The 22,421-nt window shown below is 31.2% G+C and overlaps 1 long non-coding RNA gene across 1 annotated transcript in view; it reads right to left on the bottom strand.

Annotated features, from left to right (window-relative positions):
* The window catches only part of LOC106102581, a 61,205-nt gene that overhangs the window by 24,009 nt on the left and 14,775 nt on the right, over nucleotides 1-22,421 (bottom strand). Inside the window, exon 2 of the long non-coding RNA XR_001225581.1 lies at nucleotides 8,180-8,228. This is a non-coding gene — a long non-coding RNA (uncharacterized LOC106102581). The remainder of the gene's footprint in view (nucleotides 1-8,179; nucleotides 8,229-22,421) is intronic.

Below are 22,421 nucleotides of genomic sequence, written 5' to 3'. Positions count from 1 at the left end.
CCTTTTAATATAAAAAAAAAAAAAAACGCACAGCTTTGACTAAACAATCGCAGGACAGTTGTGCGATTGTCGATTGTGTCATAGCCCTATCACCTGTTTATGGCACAACTAAAAATCGAGTATCCCCCATATTTATACTCATAGCAATCAAAGCGAGACTAAATAGTTGTGCGATAGTTTAGTTATATATTTCATCATCATCATCATCATCATCCACTTGCCCTTATCCCTTACGGAGGGTCGGCACAGTATGTGCTCCTCTTCCATACATCTCTATCAGCCGTCATATCTGAATCCACTCCTTTCTTAAGCATATCTTCCTTCACACAATCCATCCATACTTTCTTCGGTCTTCCTCTTCCTTTGTAGCCATCCACATTCAATCTCAACACTTTCTGGTTTATGTCCCCATCATTTCGTCGCATAATATGTCCATAGTTATATATTTCAACCAAGAACTATATAATAATCTAAACCCACACATACGTACTTCCATCTCTATAAGACGTCATATCTGAATTCACTAGAAAACACAAGTAATATTGTTTATAAGTACTCTTAAGATAATAGACTTGTATAACTTTATTACTTCAAGTTATGAAGACGATATAAGTTACAAGTAAACGGTACATTACTCTTATTCACTCTGTTAGACTTCATTTCGCGGCCACTAAATCATATCTGATAACCCACCGCGATATTATATCCGTTGAACTCAACCACTTTATTATTTATATTACATTTCTTCATACTTCTGTAAGTTTGTCCATTAATAATGTTACATTATGATTTATATATGACAAGGTTTTTAATGTAAATCTGGTGAATCTTACCTCTTATTCCACATAACACAATAAATTCATACATATAAACACACTCAAATTCCCTAAACACGTTTATGATCATATATATAATTACCTTGATCAAGAGAAGGCCCTACCTCCTGTAATACAGGTGCTCACTTAGCTCAGGAAGCAGAGCCCAATGATTATTGTGCAATTGGTTTGATTATTAAAGCGTTTTTTTTTATTATAAATTATCATAAATGCGAAAGCTTAGATGAATGGATGGATGTTTGTTAAAATTTATAGCTCAAACAAAACTTAAAAAAACTCTAAAACTACTAAACCGAATTTAAGTTTTTTCATGCTAATGAAAAAATACAACATTATTGAGTAACATAGGATACATTTATTACTAGATTGAATTTCGCGCGGTATAAAGTGTAGGTAAAAGTTATCATTAAATAAATTACTTGTAACATAACATATCAGTTTCACGCAGTGACATTAAATCTGGATGCATTTAATCTATACTTCTATACTAGTATAATAAAGCGTAAGCACACAATACTTTGTGGCGTAGGATATCAGCAATCACAGCATATTTTTGAATAATTATTTCTTTAATAAAAAGCCCTACACTTACGACACGCTTTACGCTATATATTTTCATGCTTTTAAACTTAGGGGGTAAATAAATAGGAAAAAAAATTCATTATGTGGGAAAGAGAGCATAAACTCTAAACTGCTAATATTAAGGAAGCAAGGTTATTATAAAGGAGATAAATGTAAACACTAAAATAATGGTTTCATAATTTCATGCGGATGAAGCCGCACGGGAACAGCTAGTGTATAATAAAGAGAATTAATAGTGAAAGTGACCGATACATCTATAGGTGTGCCAACTATAACAATATATCTACAGAGCCATTTGGCGTTACACGAGAACGAATAGAGCAGTAAAGGTCCAATATAAATGTCAATAAAAGGTTTTAACTACGCGTAAACACTTACAAATTTACAAAATGAAAATGATACAAAATGATTCTACCTATAACAATAGTTCTTTGAACATTTTGGTGGGTAATTAATGCGTAAGCCTGTTTAAAACAACTGCGTTGTGGAATGCTGAATTTCATAATTCGTATTAAATTCTTGTTCTGAAAAATGATTTACTATAAAACTTAATATAAAATACAGAGGACAAACTCTTTCATAAATATTAAAAATTGATAATAAATCAATTCTTTTTAGATATTTAATTGTTAATTGGCAAATAATTTTAACATGTATATATTCAATTATAAAAACCAAACAGTATTTAACGCTAAGATTAAGATAAGGTTTTCGTGTTAGAAGGCTATTGGCACGTAAATGTCGTTTGCTAATGTGATCACATCGTGTAATCCCACAGCCGTCGAATTTCAGTTGACCTATTTCAATCTGACGAACGATAATAAAGCTATTAGTGGATCTGATTTATCTATGGATTTCGAAGACGTAATGAATTATGATTAATAAAAAAACTCTGCTCGTAAAAAAAATTACTTACCTAGAGTTTCCATTGCAGAAACACGTGTTTGTGTGTGAAAAAAAAAACAGTTTATATATTAGAACCGTGTAAAGTTTATAGACAAAGATATGAGGAAAAATAATTCTAATTTGTTTTTTTTTTTGTTTAATTGGGTCGGTTTATAACGTAGGGTTCTTCTGGAGCGAGCGTATATCTTTTTAAAATAGCTGCAATTCAGTTATATTTTAAGCTTAGGTGTCCATGATCGCATCAGTGTCCCCGCTGCACTCTTTCGTAATTAAAAAAAAAACAAATCTAAAAACATTAAACAAACAAATCTGAAAGCAAAAACAGTTGTTATAAGGCAAATAACGAGGTGAAATTTTCGTTTTCGCTTTTCATTATTTAATATCAAACATTTTGTTTACTTTCATTTTCCCATTTGCAGGCGCCGAATATTTGAAAAGAGTTATAAATTCCAGTAATTGCCCTTTTCATTTCGCCTCTGGTGTAGCTGATTTCTAATGAATAGATATAATTGCAACGTTGATAATAAATCATGTTTTATTTTAACACGAATTAGATTAAATAAAATCAAGGGATCCTTTAGATAATTACGAATTATTTTGTTATAGAATCGTAAATGCTGGCAAGAAATGTTTAGGTTATTGAAGTTACTCCTTTTTAAGACATTCGAAATTTAAAATTCTTTTATTTTTAATTTTGTATTTAATAGAATATTGTATTTAATATATTGTAGTCAGCAAGTTATTTAACAAAAGAAAAACCTCAACGTAACACAATTAATTAGATATAGTAGTAATCGATGTCTGATGATTAAAAGATCTTTCTAAGTATTCAAAGTTTAATAAATTGCGAGCTATTTTATAAAATATTCGTACGCACGTTAGTCTTTCTAGATGAACACATCAACGTGATCATTGAGCTGTAAACAAACACCCTTAGCTGCCGACTTAATGAAGTATAAAATTATATTAAGCGAGACACGTCGGTATGTGAACCATCATGGATTTTACAGCAAAATATACCTTTAAATTAAAAAGTAACTTAAAAAAAATCTTACAGCAAAATCTAATCGATTTAATGATTTTAATGTATCAAGAAAATCTATTATAGGTACGGCAGATTCTTTGTTAATGGTCCTTAGTGTATGTACCACTTAACCGTTCTGATAATTAAGCGTCGTTACTTTATATACTGAACACGCCATGTAAATATCTAAATCTAAGTTACCTATCCCACACATAACTTACAGCAAACAACTAAGTTATGGACAAAGCGGTAGTAATATAGGATTCAGTGCACAACCGATGGTCAGGAACAAAGCCGCCGTATTTGTTCTAGGCCAGTGTAAAGCACAGGTCATCTGAGGCTATAAATAGGACAGTGCTGGTTCGTTGGTTTGAAAACGGCGTACATCTATCACAAAGAGATTCAAATAAATCAGTTATAGACCGGACGTTGTAAACATTTCCATGCGTAGTCAACTCTGTGCCCACAAAATGTTTAAAGCGTAACCTAAATTGAAGTGATTATAGATTATGATCAGTAGGGATTTGACTTGACTTTAGCCATAATTATCAGAATCGTGGCATCACATGGAGGTTTTTCTGCTTATTTATATCAACGTAAAGTATTACCATATTGCTGCTTTAATAAGATCTGAAATAAATTAAAGCTAATTTTTAGTTTTCTGAAAACTCAGACTGAAATAATATACTCAGATGTAAATTTCCCACAGCCTTTTAAAATGTAATAAGTAAGTATTCGTGTCTGAATATTTAAGATGTCTACAATGTTCGTAGGTGTATTGTGGGTGTGGTTCAAATGAAATTTGTTATCAACTTATACAGTTTTGGTGAAAGTATTTGAGAGCAAGTCAGTTTTCGTAATCAGAGTACTTTTTTTTCAGTTAAATTACATTAGTTTTATGCGAATTTTGAAAATGTTTATTTATTTTATTACTAACATATACAGTACATATACAGTTTACAATTATTTAAATCCATTTCGACCACTTTTTTACGTTTTTCAACTGCAGTAAATTAAATAAAAATGATGAAAGTACTTATTTAGTTTCTGTTCATACGTTTGTTGCGAATTTTGGTTTTACAAAGTAAAGACATTACTAATAAACGTAAACGTAAACTTAAATATTCTGTTGCCAAAAATGTCAAAGTTTAAAAGTTTGTTTTAATTATGTTAATAAGTTAAAAACCACTTAGTCTTTAGCGAAATGTGTTAAGAAAGGGGACGGGAAGGTCTCGATTCTCAGTAACGAGATATTTTATGTCATCAAAATAAATCCTAAAAACACTTTGAACTCAATAGCTAGTACAAATTTGAAACAAAACTCTTAGTAGAATAACAAATTTTCAATTTTAAAATTGTGTACTTTTGTTTTCGAAGTGATTTAATTTTTTTTTTGACAGAGTTTTAGTTTCCACTACAATTGAATTCAAAAATAATAAAACAATGACACTCAAACCAAGTGAAGGCCAAATGTGAGAGACAGACGGTTACACTTAAAAAACAAACGATTTTTTTAATCAATTCAAATTGTAAAACATTTCTATCAAATCAATAAAGATAATTTAACATTGTTTTACCAATGTATAAGATGCCATAAATTATCACAGATGCTGACAATAGGATAAGTTACGAGGGCTTATTTTTACAGCCATTGTGCGCGTTTGAGATAAAAATAGGTTTTTGTGGTTGAAACGAGCTCCGTCATGATACTCGATGATCTATTTTCTCCGAGAGTCTGGTCTCGTGTGCGTCCATACATCACATTATGAATAATAGCATCGCCCACAATTTGTACATATGAAAACGTACGTATTATTCTAAAGAATATATTCATTCATTCTTTTACAATACTACTTTATGAAGCTACAATAATTAATTGATTCAAATAGTTAAATCGGCCAACTTTAGTCCCTTTTTTTCATAAGGATAGGATAGGAAAGGAACGTGAATTTGACGGAGGAGGAGACGCAGAAGGGAAAATATCATTTTTAAGTGCGTCTCATCCGTCAATTAAGGGTATGCAATGCATCCGCTATTACTATTGTCTATGGGCAGCGGTCGCTTTATCATTTTAGCGGATTCACTTGCCCGCTTGCTCGTTAGCCACCTCATGATATAAAAAAAAAATCATGTTTATTATCTCATTCTTAGGAATGAAAAGAAAATAATTAGCTAGTTAAAAAAGTTTTAATGTCACTCATGTGTTAAAAATCACTCACTATAAATTATTTGATACATGATAAAATAGTACAGTTACTTAATAATCTTTTACTTGGCAAAACTACAATATAATGTACTGAGAATTTTGTAAAATGTACAAAAAAGAGTGAATTCTACTTTTTTATCAGTAAGAAACGGTACGTGACATGAAAGTCTATAGGATCACTTTCGTATCAGCGAGTTTTAGACAAAACCTCCACCTCAACAAGATACATGCTGGATAATTTACATTAAGAAAATAGGGAAATTGGCATTTAATATTATCAGATTTTTTGTTTAAAATTGAACTTAAAAGCATCGAAATTGCATTAACAAAAAATGTTAAACATTTTTCCTATCTAAATATAACTCTTAAAAATACGCAGTCTGCAAGAAATTATAGCTGACTATAAATTTACATCAATACTTTTAAATCAGAGCACCGGCAGTGTGACGTAAATCTAGGTTATAGGAATATAAAAGCACCTTTACAAGACATCAGTAGTACTCTGAACGTGGATTGATTAAACAAATGAATTATGTACTGAGTCGTGTTCAAAGTATACGTTTTTCTTACACATTACGTTCGACATTTACTGATACTGAAGTTCTATTTGAATCTGTAATAAAAGAAAGATTACTTGTACTATTACTAAAGTAAGGAAAAGAAGGGTTCATTTTAAAGTATTGCACTCATGTACTGTTTTATTATTATTATTTATTCAATTTTGTTACACACTAGCTATTCCCATGCGACTTCATCCGCGTGAAATTAAAAAAAATCCTATTATTGTTTACATTTGTCAAATTATCAATAGTAAATGTCAAAATGACATGACATGATGTCAAACCATGGCAACCTTGCTTCCTTGATGTTGGTAATAACTTATGGTTTCTTTCCCACATTAGGGTTTTTATCCAAAATATTTACCCACTAAGATTAATGGCGTGAAAATATATAGCCTAAAGCGTGACGTAAGTGTAGAGCTTTTTATTAAGAAAAGAATTATTGAAAAACATGCTGTAATTGCTGACATCTTAGGCAACAAAGAAGTGTGTGTTTAGGCTTGATTATAATAGTATAGATATGAAGTAGGATTTTTATACAAAATTTACTATTAAAAGATTATAATTCATTAAATTGTAAAGAAGTACCAACCAGGCAGTATCACAAGTATGAAAATCCTCTTTTCAATTGAAGGATTTCTTACAATGCATTGTCGATAGGAAAATATGAGAGGAACTAAATCGTTAGAATATTTTCTGCGAACTGCGAATGGGGATATGTTCATAGATGTTTTCTCGGAATATCTTTTTCCTTGTTAAAATGTACTTCTATAAAATAAAAAAGCTTAACAACTCAACAAATAAAGGATGCTTGGAACTTTGCTGTAGAAGTTATTATTCTTCACTAATTATTGTTTTTTAGTCCCTTTTACGAATATTATTTTTTCAATGCTAATTATGGTTGTTTGTATTTGTTTTTTGTTAAAGCTAAAATTACAGGTATTTCTGTCCGATTTTTGCATACCTTAATAGGTCTCGACAACATTAAGTTATACACTAATATGGGAGGAAATCAGAAGAATAATAATTATAACAAATGTGTTTAGAGTTCTTTGGAAGTTAAGGTCAGTTTTTATATTCTTACGCATAACCTTGCACATACTGACGCACCTCACAAACTAAATATAGATAATAAAAACAAATCAATCGAAATTTTATGTGAAAGAATATTTTAGTTTTGATCGCGTTAGGCCATAAAAATTTTTAAGAATACCTGTACTAAGTATTTCTTGCTATATTTGTTTTATAGAAGAATATTGTATCTTTTTTTTAATGCGGATTTACGTCTTATTGTGTATTTATTTATTATTTACTTGCTTTCGCCCGCGACTCCTTGGCATACTCCTCATAAATGGGCAGCCTCTGTGTTCTTCTAGAATATCCTCTACATTTATACCAAAGGCTACAAACTCTAACAAACATCCATCCATCTATCTCAACTTTCGCATTCAATTAATTTATTTATTTTTAAACTATTATTATTATTTGTCACTAAAGTGTTCCAATTGATATCCGTAGTCGTTTGTCTTTTCATAAAAAGCTATAAATTTGACGTCTTACTTGAATCGACCGTATCAGATAAATTTTAACGGATGAATTATTACATTCGGTGTCGTGTATTTGTTTAGGATTAGGGCAGTCGAACCCTTGGGGCTTGTGACGAATATATGGGACAACGATTTACAACACGAAATATAAAATATAAAATCTTTCTTTAATTAAACAGGACTGGGGAAATATGTCGCTAAGGTGATTATTAGGTTTTAATTGTGACAAATTTTCATTATATACTTCAAGTTATGCGACGAGAGGATGGGGACATAAACCAGAACGTGTTAAGATTGAATGTTGATGGCTACAAAGGTAGAGGAAGACCGAATAAAGTATTATTGAATTATGTGAAAGAGGATATGCTTAAGAAAGGAGTGGATTCAGATATGACGGTTGATAGAAATTTATGAAAGAGCAGCACATACTGTGCCGACCCTCAGTAAGGGATAAGGGCAAGTTGATGAAATCTTCATACTGCAAATTATTTGTTAAAATACAGCATTTACATACTTACATGATCCTCAGAAGTCAGTATATCTTGTCATTGGATGATAATTTCATATCTGTAACAAAACATTGCAATAAAATATTTAAAACTATTTGCGATACGAACTACATCCACAAATAACGTGTAAGTAAAAAGAAAAGAGCGAATGTGAAGAAATAAATCTCTTCGTACCGCAAGGCGTCCATTCGTCTCAACTAATGAGAATCTTAGGCCATTAGTTTAGTCTAGTATATGTTGTACCGTTAAGCCGTAATACCACTGCATTGGTATTTCAACACTGTATTTGCAGCTGAGTTTATATTATAATAAATTTTAGTTTTACAGGGAGATTTTAAACACTATTTTAAAGAAGATTTTAAATTTTTCTAGCTGTAAGAAGTGGTTCTTAAATCAGTTAGTTCTTTTGTAAACTTCAATAGCAACACATAATTGGAACAAGTGAAAACGTTTTTCATGTTTAAATTTTTACTAGCATTTGCCCGCGTCTACCCCCGCGTGGAGTTAAAAAAAAACAAAGGCCTATGTATTCTTTCAGACTATCCTCTACGTCTATGCCAAATTGCAATTGCAAAATTAACTGTTTATATAACGTTGCCAAATTGTTTTTCTTTATTTAATTGTAGCGAAGAATTTTCAGCAGAATAAGACTGTTTGAAGCAAATCATAAATTGTAGCTGACAGTTCTAGTTTTCCTAAAACGTATAAAAGTCAAGGAAAGCGGAACCGGAAACTGTTGCAGCAATTTAAGCCGCAGAGATGTCACTCAAAAGAAAGTTCTATAGAATGTTAGTTACAATTTTGTATGCGATATATTAAATATCGATTTTTCTATTTTTAATCGTTCTACTTTTAATAGTCTTTACTGTCTACTAATTTAATTCGAATAGAGAACATTTGAACTGATAGTTTTATTTTTATTAGTGGTGGCCAGTTCGATATTCGACAAAATTGTTAAATAACTTTCAAATCAAAGATTTTAAAAATAGTTTTATGTACTTCATTAACGTAAACTGTGTCAAATTTCATATTCATTTGTTCTCTCAATTTCCTTAAGCTTAGACGACCGATAGTAACCTTCATTTGTTTTTTTAAATTATAATAGCATTGCTATTTTTTTTGCAATTCTATCAAGTAACCTAGACGCTAGTGATACATGGTACAACGTAGTATCTTTCTGAAACATCCATATACATCTAACATTCAATTTCCAAAGCTATCTAGATAACATTCTCTTCCTCCAATGTTTTGTGTTCAGATAAAGCGATGTGTCACGTACTATACAGGATGGCGTTGTTGGGGAATGTCAAATACGGGGGTGAAATGGGAATGTTATCATCGAACATTCTGCGTTAATATGGATACCATTTTAGCTCTTCTTTTAAAAGGCAGTAACTATAAAATTTAGTTATTATTAAAATGCAACATAATGATATTATGAAGATAAACATTTTTTTTAAATTTTTTAATATAGAATGTAATTGAGAAGATCTTAATGTAGATTAATAGACTTTTCACGTTTTCTTTTGTAATAGGAGAAGTTGTTATATTAGTTATATTATATTAATCGTTTTTCGATTACTAAATTATGGTCCTTGCGGAAAATTATACAACATAACTAAGATAACTAATTACCTATTCCTTCAAAAGTTATTTCTTTCTTTTTGGTGCCAATGGACTTGACAAATTGTCGTTCTATCGTACAAGTCTACATGGCGTATGAGGTCTTGTTGACATCAATAATGAACGTCAGAAATACCAACATAACAATATTCATTAGTGCTATCTGATTTCCATTGAAATTGGTTCTATGATATTTGATTGTACAACCAACGTATCACTTTGATAACTACATATTATTTTAAATTAGTGTAACCAATACTGTTTTAAATTTACAGTAAGGGTAACGGCACAATATCCGTTAATAAAATCGTTTTACTCCTAACAAAAGATATAAAAGGCCCCTTGCTAAGCTAAGGGACCGTATTGTGATACAAATTTCCTTTTATTGGAAGACAGTTTACACCTTTACAAAGTAATGTAATACAAAGTCAATATATTTTAGTGTATATTGTATACATACATAAATGGATCAGCGCTTTAATTATATACTAACTATTTCTCGTGACTTCGTCCACGCAATATTAAGATAAAAAGTAGCCTATAATATACCTGTCTATGTCAGCTACCCTTTAGTGAAAGTCAGGTCGAAATCGGCTAATCGTTTCGGAGATTACCCAGAACAAACGCGGTTTTCTAAAAAAATGATAAAGCTTGTTATTGACTTGTTTTCTAGTATTACCGATAATTCTGTCTGATTAATAAAAAAGAGATTCCATTTCACACTAAATTAAAATACGAGCTAATGAACAATAGAAGATGTGTGGGCTAATGCGAGCTAAAATTGACCGTTAATTTTAAATGTAAACTCCAGCCATCGCTTGTTACTATTACGTTATATTTAGTTTACGACTCCATCAAACTTCCTTTAAACAAGATACGCAAGCCAACATGGCCAATACATTTATACCTTTATACTAATATAAAGAGAAAACTATTGGGCCGATTTCAAAAATTCTTTCACCATTAGAAAGGTAATTTATCTGTGAGTAACATAGGTTATATTTTTATTGTATTTAAATTTCACGCCGGCGAAGTCGCGAGCAACAGCTAGTCTATAATAAGTCGAAGAGTTAATATAAAAATAGCTTTAGAATACAGCGTATACGTTTAAAATTGTATCTGCTAAAAGTTTGGTAAATGTTTCGACGGAAGAGAAAAGCTAAACACCCTTTCAGCCGTTTTTGGATGAATGTTGATTACAGTTTGGTATGTACACTTCTATACGAATGTAATAAAACGAAAACACACACTACTTCGTGGCGTAGGATGTCAGCAATCACACCATATTTTAGAATAATAATTTCTTTATTAAAGAGCTCTACACTTACGACACGCTTTAGACTATAAATTTTCACGCTATAAAACTTAGAAGGTAAATAAATTGGAAAAAACCTTCATGTGGGAAAGGGACCATAAACTACAAGCTGCCAACATTATAGTTTTGACATTTGCAATTGAGAATTTGACAAATGTAAACAATAAAATAAAGTTTTTATAATTTCATGCGGACAGCCGCACGGGAACAGCTAGTAGCGTATAAATTAAGTTTCTCTCTAACACCACGAGGACTGTCGTTGGCAAAACTAGTGTTAAATATTTCTAGTTTTGTATTGTTACAGGTTTCTTTCCCAACAACATGTTACAGCTATCCGTCTAAATACAAAAGTTAACCCTGAATGTGTAAATGTAACCTTTAAGGGATATAGATTCTGTACTAAGTAAGTTAAGCTGGTGTATTAAGTAGTTTAAGTCAATTAGTCGGCTAATCCAGGAAATAAGGTAAATAAACACGCCTTATAGTTAATGGTGTTGAATAGATTCCATAGTCCGTTTAAGGCATGCTCACACCTTTGAAGAAACTATCGCACAGCTGTTGTGCGATTGTCGATTGTTTCGCAGTCAATTCAAGTGTTTAGTTGCATAATTAAAAATTGAGCAAGGAACCCACCTCTATATAAGCTCATAGGAATTAAGCGCGACTAAATAGTTGTGTGATAGTTTAGTTTCAGATGTGCGCCGCTTTAAAAGTAACATCAACACTGGTTTCATTTACCTCACAGCATTAGATATGTTTTGAGGCTTTTAATGACTTTTTGCTATAAGTAAAACTGCATTGATAGTAATTTAATATCATTTTGGTTAACAAAATTTACCATGATTTTTTTTTTATTATGATACAATTCAAGTCCGTGCCTTTTACTTTTTTCGGGTTCTTGAAAAAAAACTTTTAACATAGTAAGCAGCAGCATTCCAAAATAGTGTTCTAACTATAAATTTTTATCTCTCATAAAAAGTTTAAAACCGTTGAATCGTATGTGATACAAGGTAAAGTGGAAAATATCTTCAATGTTACTAGAAACTACTCAGCACTTTACTTCTACAACTTGTGCTATCTTAAGAAAATGTTTAAACTTGTTAGAACTTTGTATTTTATTTGATTCGTCTTTGTTCGAGTCTTTATTATCTTTGATAAAGTTCATCATTCATCTTTTTTAGATTAAACATTAGTTATTGATATAATTTTATATGCATTATGTTACAAAATTAACAATACAAAAACCCCTTAGAAAAAGTAACATTTAATTATCGCTATCGCTGATCAAAAGTCTAAAATGTATGGAACTGACAAAACATTTGGTAAGTCACGTGCTTGTGACGTATTCAATCCTATACGTTTTGACACATTTTGTCGTTTCTACAAGGGACATCGATAATCGAAAGTCACTTTGTCTAGAGGGGCTGATATGCCTTCGCCAGCCGCATGCCTGTCGCTTCATTAGCCGTACGCTTGCAGTTTGCAGCAATCCGTGTGTAACTACCCTTATTTTCAAGGTAGTTTAAGTGCTTAGCATCAGACATTCGGTTTAAACACGTGAGATTATGTTGTGTCGGCGCGTAGGCTTATTCGCTGCGTTGGCTTTCACTAAACTGCCTCTGTATATGGATTCAGCATATTTGAGTTTATGAGCATAAAGTATCGTGGGTTGCAAGATACACGACGTATGCTTTATGAAAGTTTATATTTCTAGAAAAGCCGATTAAGTATTTGTTGAAGTAGAATACAAAACTATGACGGTGGTATACAATACAACGTTTAATACAGATTAAGGGCCTGTCCCACCACTGGCTGATAGAGGCTCAGATAACTTAAAAATAACGTCACTGTCAGATAAAGTAACAAAATCCGATATTTCCATCACATGTTTTACACGTTGGATTGTTATCAGACAATTTACAATTTGGTGGGACAGGCTCTTAACATTATAATTATGTTAGATGAATGCTTTTCATAATAGGTTTTAGATGTGCTTATGACGAATTTGTGTAACCTTTCGTTCATTTCAATATAAAATGAGACGAAACTAATTGCGATCCCTTTGAAATTACAAGAATAATCACAATTTAAACAGAAATGTAAAATCACGATATAAACACTGTGGAATTCGTAATGATGACTCGATGGAAAAATAAATTCATTTTTCATATTTGTACGCACTTTACTCTGAAATTGGAGAAAATCCACACAACATTTTTATTTCATAAAATCAGTTGAGTTTAACATAGCAATAAATATAATTAGTTTTACCCTTGGGAATACGATTAAAAATGAGAAGAGTGGTAAAAGAAATTGATTTAAAAAACACGTTCACTGGAAGACATTTAAGTACTCGAAACAGTGAAAGTAACTATTCACCCTTCTGGTTTTCTTCCAAAAGGCTGAGCTGTTGTTTCTCTTATTACTACTCAAGAGAAATCAAATCTTACAGCATTTCATTTGAAGTTTGATGTAAGTTTTATACTAATTTTCACTTCGTAAAGAAACAGAAAAGAAACACTTGGCAACGTTTGTTGCTAACGTTCCAAACTCAATCATTGTGGGCACACTTGATACAACTTGGCAATATTTCAAACCGATGTTCTTTACATTTACTGAGTAAAGTGCTTTAAAATGAACCTTAGTCTATTTTAACTACATTTATGTATTTACTTAACTCTCCCTCGTTCTAATTAAAAAAACATAAATTATTTAACTGCGGTGCAGTTATTTGTTAATCACTAGGAAAGACTATTCACCAGCTAGCTCACTATACGTCTCTACTGAGGCTCGGAACCTACCCTAAGTATAGGGGTGTCTAGGCTATAGTCAACCACGCTGACCCACTGCGGGTTGGTTGAATTCACACATATCTTTGAATTTCTTTACCACGTGAAAGAAAGGTTCTTTATGTAGATAAAAATGTACATTGAGGACCTTTTAAACTAATCTTTACAGATCAGTTATTCTATTTCAATCAATATTTTTTTGGTAATAGAATAAATCATTAATCTAAAAAAAGTTTAATTAAACAATTCACACACGTTCGGTTTACGTGCCACGATTGTACAACTTCCTACGTCACTGCGTAAATTAATGAGTTACAGCCCTCGGTCAAATCCGTTAACATTACCTCGAAACATTTTTTACGAGTCCTATTTATTTTATTTCAATAAAGAAAGTTTGTTATTTGTTACCTATTTGAAAACGCATTACGACATGAAACATACCTTATTTTGCAACTTGTATTTGATTTTAAAATAGCCTGGTTATAATAAGTTTTAACAATTTTTTTTAAGATATAAATCTATTTGTAATTAAATTAAATACTTGTCTATAATATATAGGGTTATTTACGTGAACTTGAGTGCAAATACATTATAATAGTAATTGCCGATAATGTTATGATAACAAGAAGAGATCATAATGCATCGACGCAGGTTCAGTTGGCGCGTAATCAAAAGATCGTATGTAAAATATATTGAAATTCAAATAGAAATGCGGTTTAATGTTTTCCACAGCGTTACTTTATTGACAACAAATTGTCACGAATTAGACAAAACTTAATTAGAAGTCTATGTGTTCTTCCAGACTATGTTCTACATTTCAGCGAGAACTGTTATACTGCTGGGAAGATACTTATAGACAAACATACATCTATATTTTCGTATAGTTGTATAATATTAGAAAAAATTTGTAAGACGAACAATTGAATACATCTATACTAATAATATAACGAGAAAAACTTTGTTTGATTGTAATGAATAGGCTCAAAAACTACTGAGCCAATTTCAAAAACTCTTTCACCATATAAAAGCTATGTTATCTCTGAGTAACAGGCTACTATCTATTTATTGTTTTTTAATTCCACGCGGACAGAGTCGCGGTCGAAAGTTAGTTATATATAAATATTGATATTTCACATACTCGTATATGTAGTGTTTAACTGATTTCTGTGCTGCTGTTACTTCATTCAATTAAAAGAATTTGAATTAATCGTATGTTTGTGCTATCTGATAAAGCGATCTTAACTGCACAACACATTGTATTTGCGTTGGCAAGTCGTTAAGCGTATCGGGACTATTTAATTATAACGTAAGTGGGTTATATACGAGTAGGGGCGATAACTTCTTCCGTTTCCGAGTTAATGATCCGTTTTATATCGACATAACTTACACTTCGTAAACCTTATTCACAAATTGATCCACCTACGTTTGTGTATCGAAATATCGGAATTACAATCAAGGTAATCTACGCTTGGTTGATTAAAATTTTCTCTCTTACTTTGTTTGGAATAAAAATATGGATGAACTAGCTGTTCCTCGCGATTGCGTCCGCGTGAAAAAAAAATAGATAGCCAATGTTACTCACAGATAAATAACCATTCTAATGGTGCAAGAATTTTTTAAATCAGTCCAGCAGTTGAGTTATTTTAATACACACAAAAATACAAATCTTTCCTCTTTATAATATAAGTATAGATTGTTACTGGTTTTTCATCAACTGCTATTTTTTACAAACAATTACGAATCACATAATGCCAGTTACAGACGCTAAGTCCTAACTGCGTGTGTTTATTATTGTTTTACTGTCAAATGGTCTGTTCAGTTAACGCTTTGCCGACATACCCACAGCTTTAACTGAACAGTTGGACTGTAAGTTGGAATTGAGCGTATATAGGCTTAAGGTTAAAGTCAAGGAACTAATTCTTACAATACAATCTTTACTATTATTATAATAAAGCGTAAACACACACTTCTTTGTTGCCTCAAATGTCAGCAATTACAGAATATTTTTGAATAATTCTTTTTTTAATAAAAAGCCCTACACTTACGTCACGCTTTAGGCTATATATTTTCATGCTATTAAACTTAGGGTTAAATATTTTGTATAAAAACCCTAATGTGGGAAAGAGACCATAAGTTGCTGCCAATATCAAGGAAGGAAGATTGCCAAGGTTTGTCATGTCACGTCACTTTGACATTTGCTGTTGATAATTTGACAAATGTTAACAATGTAATGAAAGTTTTATGCGGGTGAAGCCGCAGGGGAACAGCTAAACTAAACTTGACCAATCAGATTTAAGATTTCACAATCAAGCGTAAACAATGATATTATCTTAAATAAATCCTACATCTAATTTGAATTAAATCTGCAACGATTAAGATCGACCTGGATCTTAATCTAAATATAGAGCGCACTCTTCGACATATTTACTGAGAACTAATCGCTTCGCTACCGTCATGTTAATGCGGACTTGACACGATTAGAATAACCTACTTGTACATTTGCTTCTAGTTCTTATCTTAGAAATGTTTATATATTTTTCTTCTATTTGCTCTTAAGTCCCTGATGCTTGGTTGCTAGTCATTATCATTACTTAGTGATTCATTAGTTTTAGGTTGATCTAAGTTTCAACGGAGTAGAACTATGTGTGTAAAGGGGCTAGCTGAAAACCAGCGTAGGAACGGGCAGCGCCATCCCTACATTAGTTGATCTTGCCACATTTTGTTTTACTAGCTCTAAGGTTGTTGTATATTTTATTTCATATGTAGTTTTTTGTTGCAATAAAAGTCCTATCTATTCTTAAAATTATTAAAACCAAGTTACGTTGTTGTGAAACATATTTCATGAAGTTATCGAAGAAGAACACTAACTAATGGTTAAAAGGAGCTGGGAAACCGGCCAAGAATATATATTTTTTTTAAATTCTAAGTTCTAAGGAGGTCATGTTTGTGAACATAACAACATTTTCAATGAAATTACTAATTAAATATAAAAGTATGTGACTATAAGTACTATTTGTACTTGATAAAATGTTATTCAAATGTTTAAAACTTAATAACATCTCTAATAAAGCTTTAAAATAATTAAATGGCTAATGAAGATAAAGTTTTAAGTACTTAATAGCAGACCATTAAAGTAAATTTAACGCAATATTGTTTTGAAACTATACGCTCATTAATGTAGAAAGCTCTCAGATTGTGTAAATTAAATTAATTCTCAGTAACTATTAGGATTTTAATTCGGATTTGCATTTCGGATTTTATTGTACGAGTGTTTGCATTATAAGTAGATTTAACTGTATATTTAATTGTCTCAACAAGTATGCATCTTAACGAAGTTCATTGAAACATTGAATTAATTTTCCTTTTTTTTTCGGTTTTGTGTCGACTGCAAAAGTATACTGCACATACAGACTTAACAAATTAAATACATTATGGACAAAATATAGGTAACTATTTGTTATACATGTAATTTATTTCAGGAACTGTAATAAAACGCATTAAAAAGACAAAGAAAAGTAACAAGAAAATTAAACCCACATAACTTTTTTAACAAAACTTACTAATAATTAATGTCTCAGATTTGTGATTAATATAAGATTAGTGGTAAATAATAAGACGTCTCAAATAAACCAGATATTGTTAAACTAACTGACTGAATTCGTCTGTGTGAAATCAAATAAGTCGTAAAAATAGCCTATTTTACTCAGTGTTTACGTAGCTATTTATTATAAAAATACAAATCTTTCCTCTTTATAATAAAAGTGTTGATAATACATCTATATTACATACTAGCTGTTGATTGCGACTTCGCCCGCGTGACATTAAAATATAGCCTATGTTAATCACAGATAAATTACCTTTCAAACGGTGAAAGAATTATTAAAATCGGCCCAGTAGTTTTTGAGTTATTTCATTACATACAAAAATACCATATACATCTTGCCTCTTTGTAATATTAGTATAGACAACTAAAGTGATTCATGGCATCACATATCAAAGATTAATATTAGATCATCAGTACCGATGAGTAGTAAATTCGATTAGGCGCGAACAAAGAGGATTCATCCTATTTGATCATTAATTTAAGAGCCCAATACAATTTAGTCCGAATATATTTGAAATTTTCATACACGTGTAGGAATAATTTTACATGCACTGTTTCATTTATTTTCTCACTTCCTCTAGCTATCGCAAAATCAAATAACGTGATATTTGCATTCTAGTAAATCAGCTACTGGCATTTGTATCTCTTAGCCATTGCATAATCGGTCTCATCGTATTTTAACCTGTTTGTTGGTTTCTACGTTTGCATACGTGCGTACTATTTTTTAAAAGTTACAAATATATTCTTGTTCAAGGCTTAATATTACAAATACAAATTGTAATTAGCTTTATGTTAGTACTAGTTTTCGCCCGCGACTCTGTTCAAGTGGATTCCAAAAAAACAAAGTCTTCCAGAAGATTCTCTACGTCTATGCTAAATTTCATCGAGATCCGTTCACCCGTTTAGGCTACAAACTCTATCCATCCATCCATCTAAACCTTCGCATTTATAATATTAGTAAGATAAGTGCGATTGTAATTGTTCAATCTTTTTGTTTTCAAATGACTTTGATACGTCGACTGACGTCTAGTGCGATGTAAAGAAATTACTGTTCCCTCCAGTGTTGGATGTAACGCGAGACTTAAATGATTGATTGTATCCGTTAGAGACATTGTTTCTTGATACACTATGCTTCTGAAAGGTCGAACAATACGCGTATACAATATCTGGTATTTACTTACCATTATATTGAATTGTTTTGCGTGATCACACTAACATAAATTCATTTTTCCAAGTAATATCATATTTAAGTTTTCGTACTAGTCTTCTGTAGAAAACCACAAGGTATTCATTTAAATTAGATTTCTTTTACTTCTAAGAGTCATATTTTAACCTTTGCTTTATTGAGGACATATTATATGTACGGCAATTGAGGAGGTGACCACGTAATTTCGCCAAAATAGCGAGGCAATGCATTTTTAATTATTCGAATGATTTATCTAGATAGAATTACTAAAATCATAATACTGATAATATCAATACACAAGTTTATATGGATGGATATAGCACAGAAGTAGAGAATAGTCTGGAAGAACTCATAGGTTGCACTTTTTTTAATTTCACGCGGACGGAGTTACGGACGAAAGCTAGTGTAAAATAAAAGCAACAATATAAGAAATGTACCTTTTTTTCATACCAAACTATTTGAAACGAGATCAAAAGTAAATTAGGCAATTTCAAACGACATATAATCAAAATTTAAATTATTTGCGGTGCGTTGCGATCACGCACATTGTGTCAAAGCCGGGTTGACAAACCGCAATCCTGTTCACGCAACAATTCCACAGATCAGATCCCCTAACGTAAAGATACTTGTATTTACATTTCCACAAAGTTATAAACGAGGAAGAAACCTTTACAAATAAACGTAACTGTGTTTACAAAAAGAAATGAAAATTTACACAAACTCTGTTCAAAAAGGTAGCCTTTTTTAATTAGCGAACCTTTTAATTGTCTCCAACTTTTTATTTAAGATGCAAATTTACAAATTTTCTTTCTTTGAACCATTAAGGATTAATATATATTTAAAAAAAATATGTATATATATATTTAAAAAAAAATCACACAATTTTATTTATTTTAGAAAAGCTATACCAAAATAACAACGTAAATGGTATTTTTCGAAATAATCGTTTTAAAATAACGATTTGTAATTTTCTACTCCATTTGGCTGCCAGTTAGTTTATTAAGTTACGGCAGAAAAGTATATTATGTATCAAATAGATGTTACCTTGAATATTCTGTAGCTACAAGCACCCTCATCAAGTTATTCATGATGTCGACGCAAGCTACTCAATGATTGCTAGACATGGGATCTTTGAAGAGGATATCATTCTGTTAAAATCTTCAATACACTCTATGTTTGCAAATTTATTATTAATGTTGTGGATTTAAAATTAAACGATAATTAAAGTAAGTATTATAGACATTTCATTTTATTGCAAGACTGACAACGAAATACAAGTGCCATTTAAAAAGGAGTAAATCAAAGTTGTATAGAACTAAAAAGGTTTGATTCAACAATTACAAACATACAAATGTGTCATGTAGAGAATCTCCAATCATGATGTGAATTTGATTATAGTATTACAATAATCACACATCTTTGAAATAGAGAAAATAGTACATCTAGTTTTAATCATACGCAATTGCTGGTTAATTAATAAAATGGGACTTACCTGCAAGCACTACCTTTCGGATAAAAAAAGAATTTTCAAAATCTGACTACTAGGGGCGGAGTTATGCCGTAACATACATAAAAAATCATACATACATATACCTCCTTCTTTTGGAAAGTCGGTCAAAAATCCATTTTCATCTCTTTTTTTACATGGGAAATACAGAGATGTCAATATGTTTTTGTTTACTGTTTCGTCAATTCAAACCATAGTAACATATTCATATAATCTTTAACCAAGGCTACAGGTGGCTTTTCCCATTTTACACGTCGTATTGTTTTAAAGTTTGTTACAATACTCTTTATTTCATCGTAAGATGTATTATTTATGACCTTCTTAGATCTCATATGGACTTGTTTGGTTAAATGCATATTGCTTTGCCTAAAACATCAACCAGTTTTGTGAAAAATTTGCCTGAATTCTATTCTATTTCTTGTTAATGGCTCTCCATCAACGGATTGGGCCTGTGTCAAGTGCTTGTGGTTTTAAATTTGCCTGAATTAAACATAATATGTGTAAATACAAACATGTGACAAATATAGTTTCACAATAAACTGACACTAAATCAAATTAAAACCAGCGTAGTACTAGATTTTTAATGATTGACAAATTATCGTTTGGTTTACGTTTGGATACGCAAGTCAAACTGACACCTCTGTCAATATCAACGTGTCCAATCGATATGACATAAATGAAAATCTTTCTCTTAATTAAATTAAACAATTGTTAACAGGACATTAATTGTAATATGAATTGATTGAACTTTTACCACTCCTGCAAATATCATAGATAATTGTTGCATACGTCTACGAAACTGTTATCACCTCTATTTTATTTAAAGTGAATGAGAGAGACGGCAATATCGTAAAACGGAGACTATCACGAGTGCATAGTTGTACGTCTAGGAGTAAGTGGTCAAGTGTTGTCTAGATAGAAACGAGTGATTACTAGTCCGTGATGAGTGGCCGTATGGGAGTTCCTACTGGTGACGTTTTGACCTCTGAACAATTGCCGGCCACTTAATGGACCTCCTTTTCCGTGTCGGCGAAGACATTCAATGGACACATTGATATCGACCCTAATTATTGCGACCTTATAAAAAGGTCACAGGAATATTTAAATCAGTGTAATGTGACCAATAATCAGATATACTACAATGATGTTTTCGTAATATTTTTTCGGTAATAAGGAATCTAGGTAAGGTAATAAGGTTTCGAATTTTTTCCAAATGCACATCTACTACTTTCTGAACATTTGGACATCAAATCTAGAGATTACTCTTATCTTATAAATAAAAGCATATTAAATTCGTAGAAATATATGAAACAAACGAAACATAATAATTAAATTAAAATGCTGCATATAACTACTAATAGAATTTATGCATATAAAAATAAAAACCAAAAAGGTATCGTTTTAGAAACATTTTAAAGCCTTTTTATGATTTCACGCTTATACCAATAAAGTTATACAACGTTTTATCAGAGCTGTTACATGGCCCTGTATATGAGAGATAGGAATGACGTCGTAAAACATACACAACAAACAATATCGATTATTTTATAACTCATTGAATTTTAAATTAATTTGTTAACTATTACCCATTATAAAGACAAATGTTTTCTATTTTTATAAAGCTTGTTACACACCTTCAGTTTTCACCGCACAGTTTTAATATCCCCCAAAGAGAAAATAAAAGCTATCTATTTTTCTCAGTTGTAAAAATTAGAGATATAGCTTTCTTCTATCTTTTTCAAAACTCAGTTTTGTTTTTTAGTACACTAAATGTTCCTTGTGCTTTTAGTTTTAGTCTAGATCTTTATAATTTATTAGGAAAAAATGTTTTAATCATCGTAATAAAGTTCTTTGGACATACGAGTAATGTATGTCTGTTATACTCGTAGTAGGTTCTTTAATAAAGAATTGCTTTCTAACATGCGCCAATCTTGCCTTTGTACATCTGTACAAAAACATTTTAGGTTAGTAATTAACAGAAGTGGCTTTATTGTGGCCAAGCACACACGATTATACGAACCTGGGGAGTGTTACCTCTACTCGTAATTGCTCCTTATTTGTGTCAATATTGTTAATTTCAGAATTGCTATTAGTAAGGGCCCAATTTTCGCCCCATATCATATGCCATTTGTGTTCTTTTAATTTGAGTGATGACAATAAACCAGGATATTTATGGTTAGTAAAAGTCATTTGACATTTCAACGCATTTAGGATGAAACTTACAGTT

The sequence above is a fragment of the Papilio polytes genome, unplaced genomic scaffold (genome assembly GCF_000836215.1).
Source record: "Papilio polytes unplaced genomic scaffold, Ppol_1.0 DF823923.1, whole genome shotgun sequence".
Taxonomy (NCBI): domain Eukaryota; kingdom Metazoa; phylum Arthropoda; class Insecta; order Lepidoptera; family Papilionidae; genus Papilio; species Papilio polytes.
Note: the sequence above shows the minus strand (reverse complement) of the source record. Positions and strands in the feature narration are given on the sequence as shown.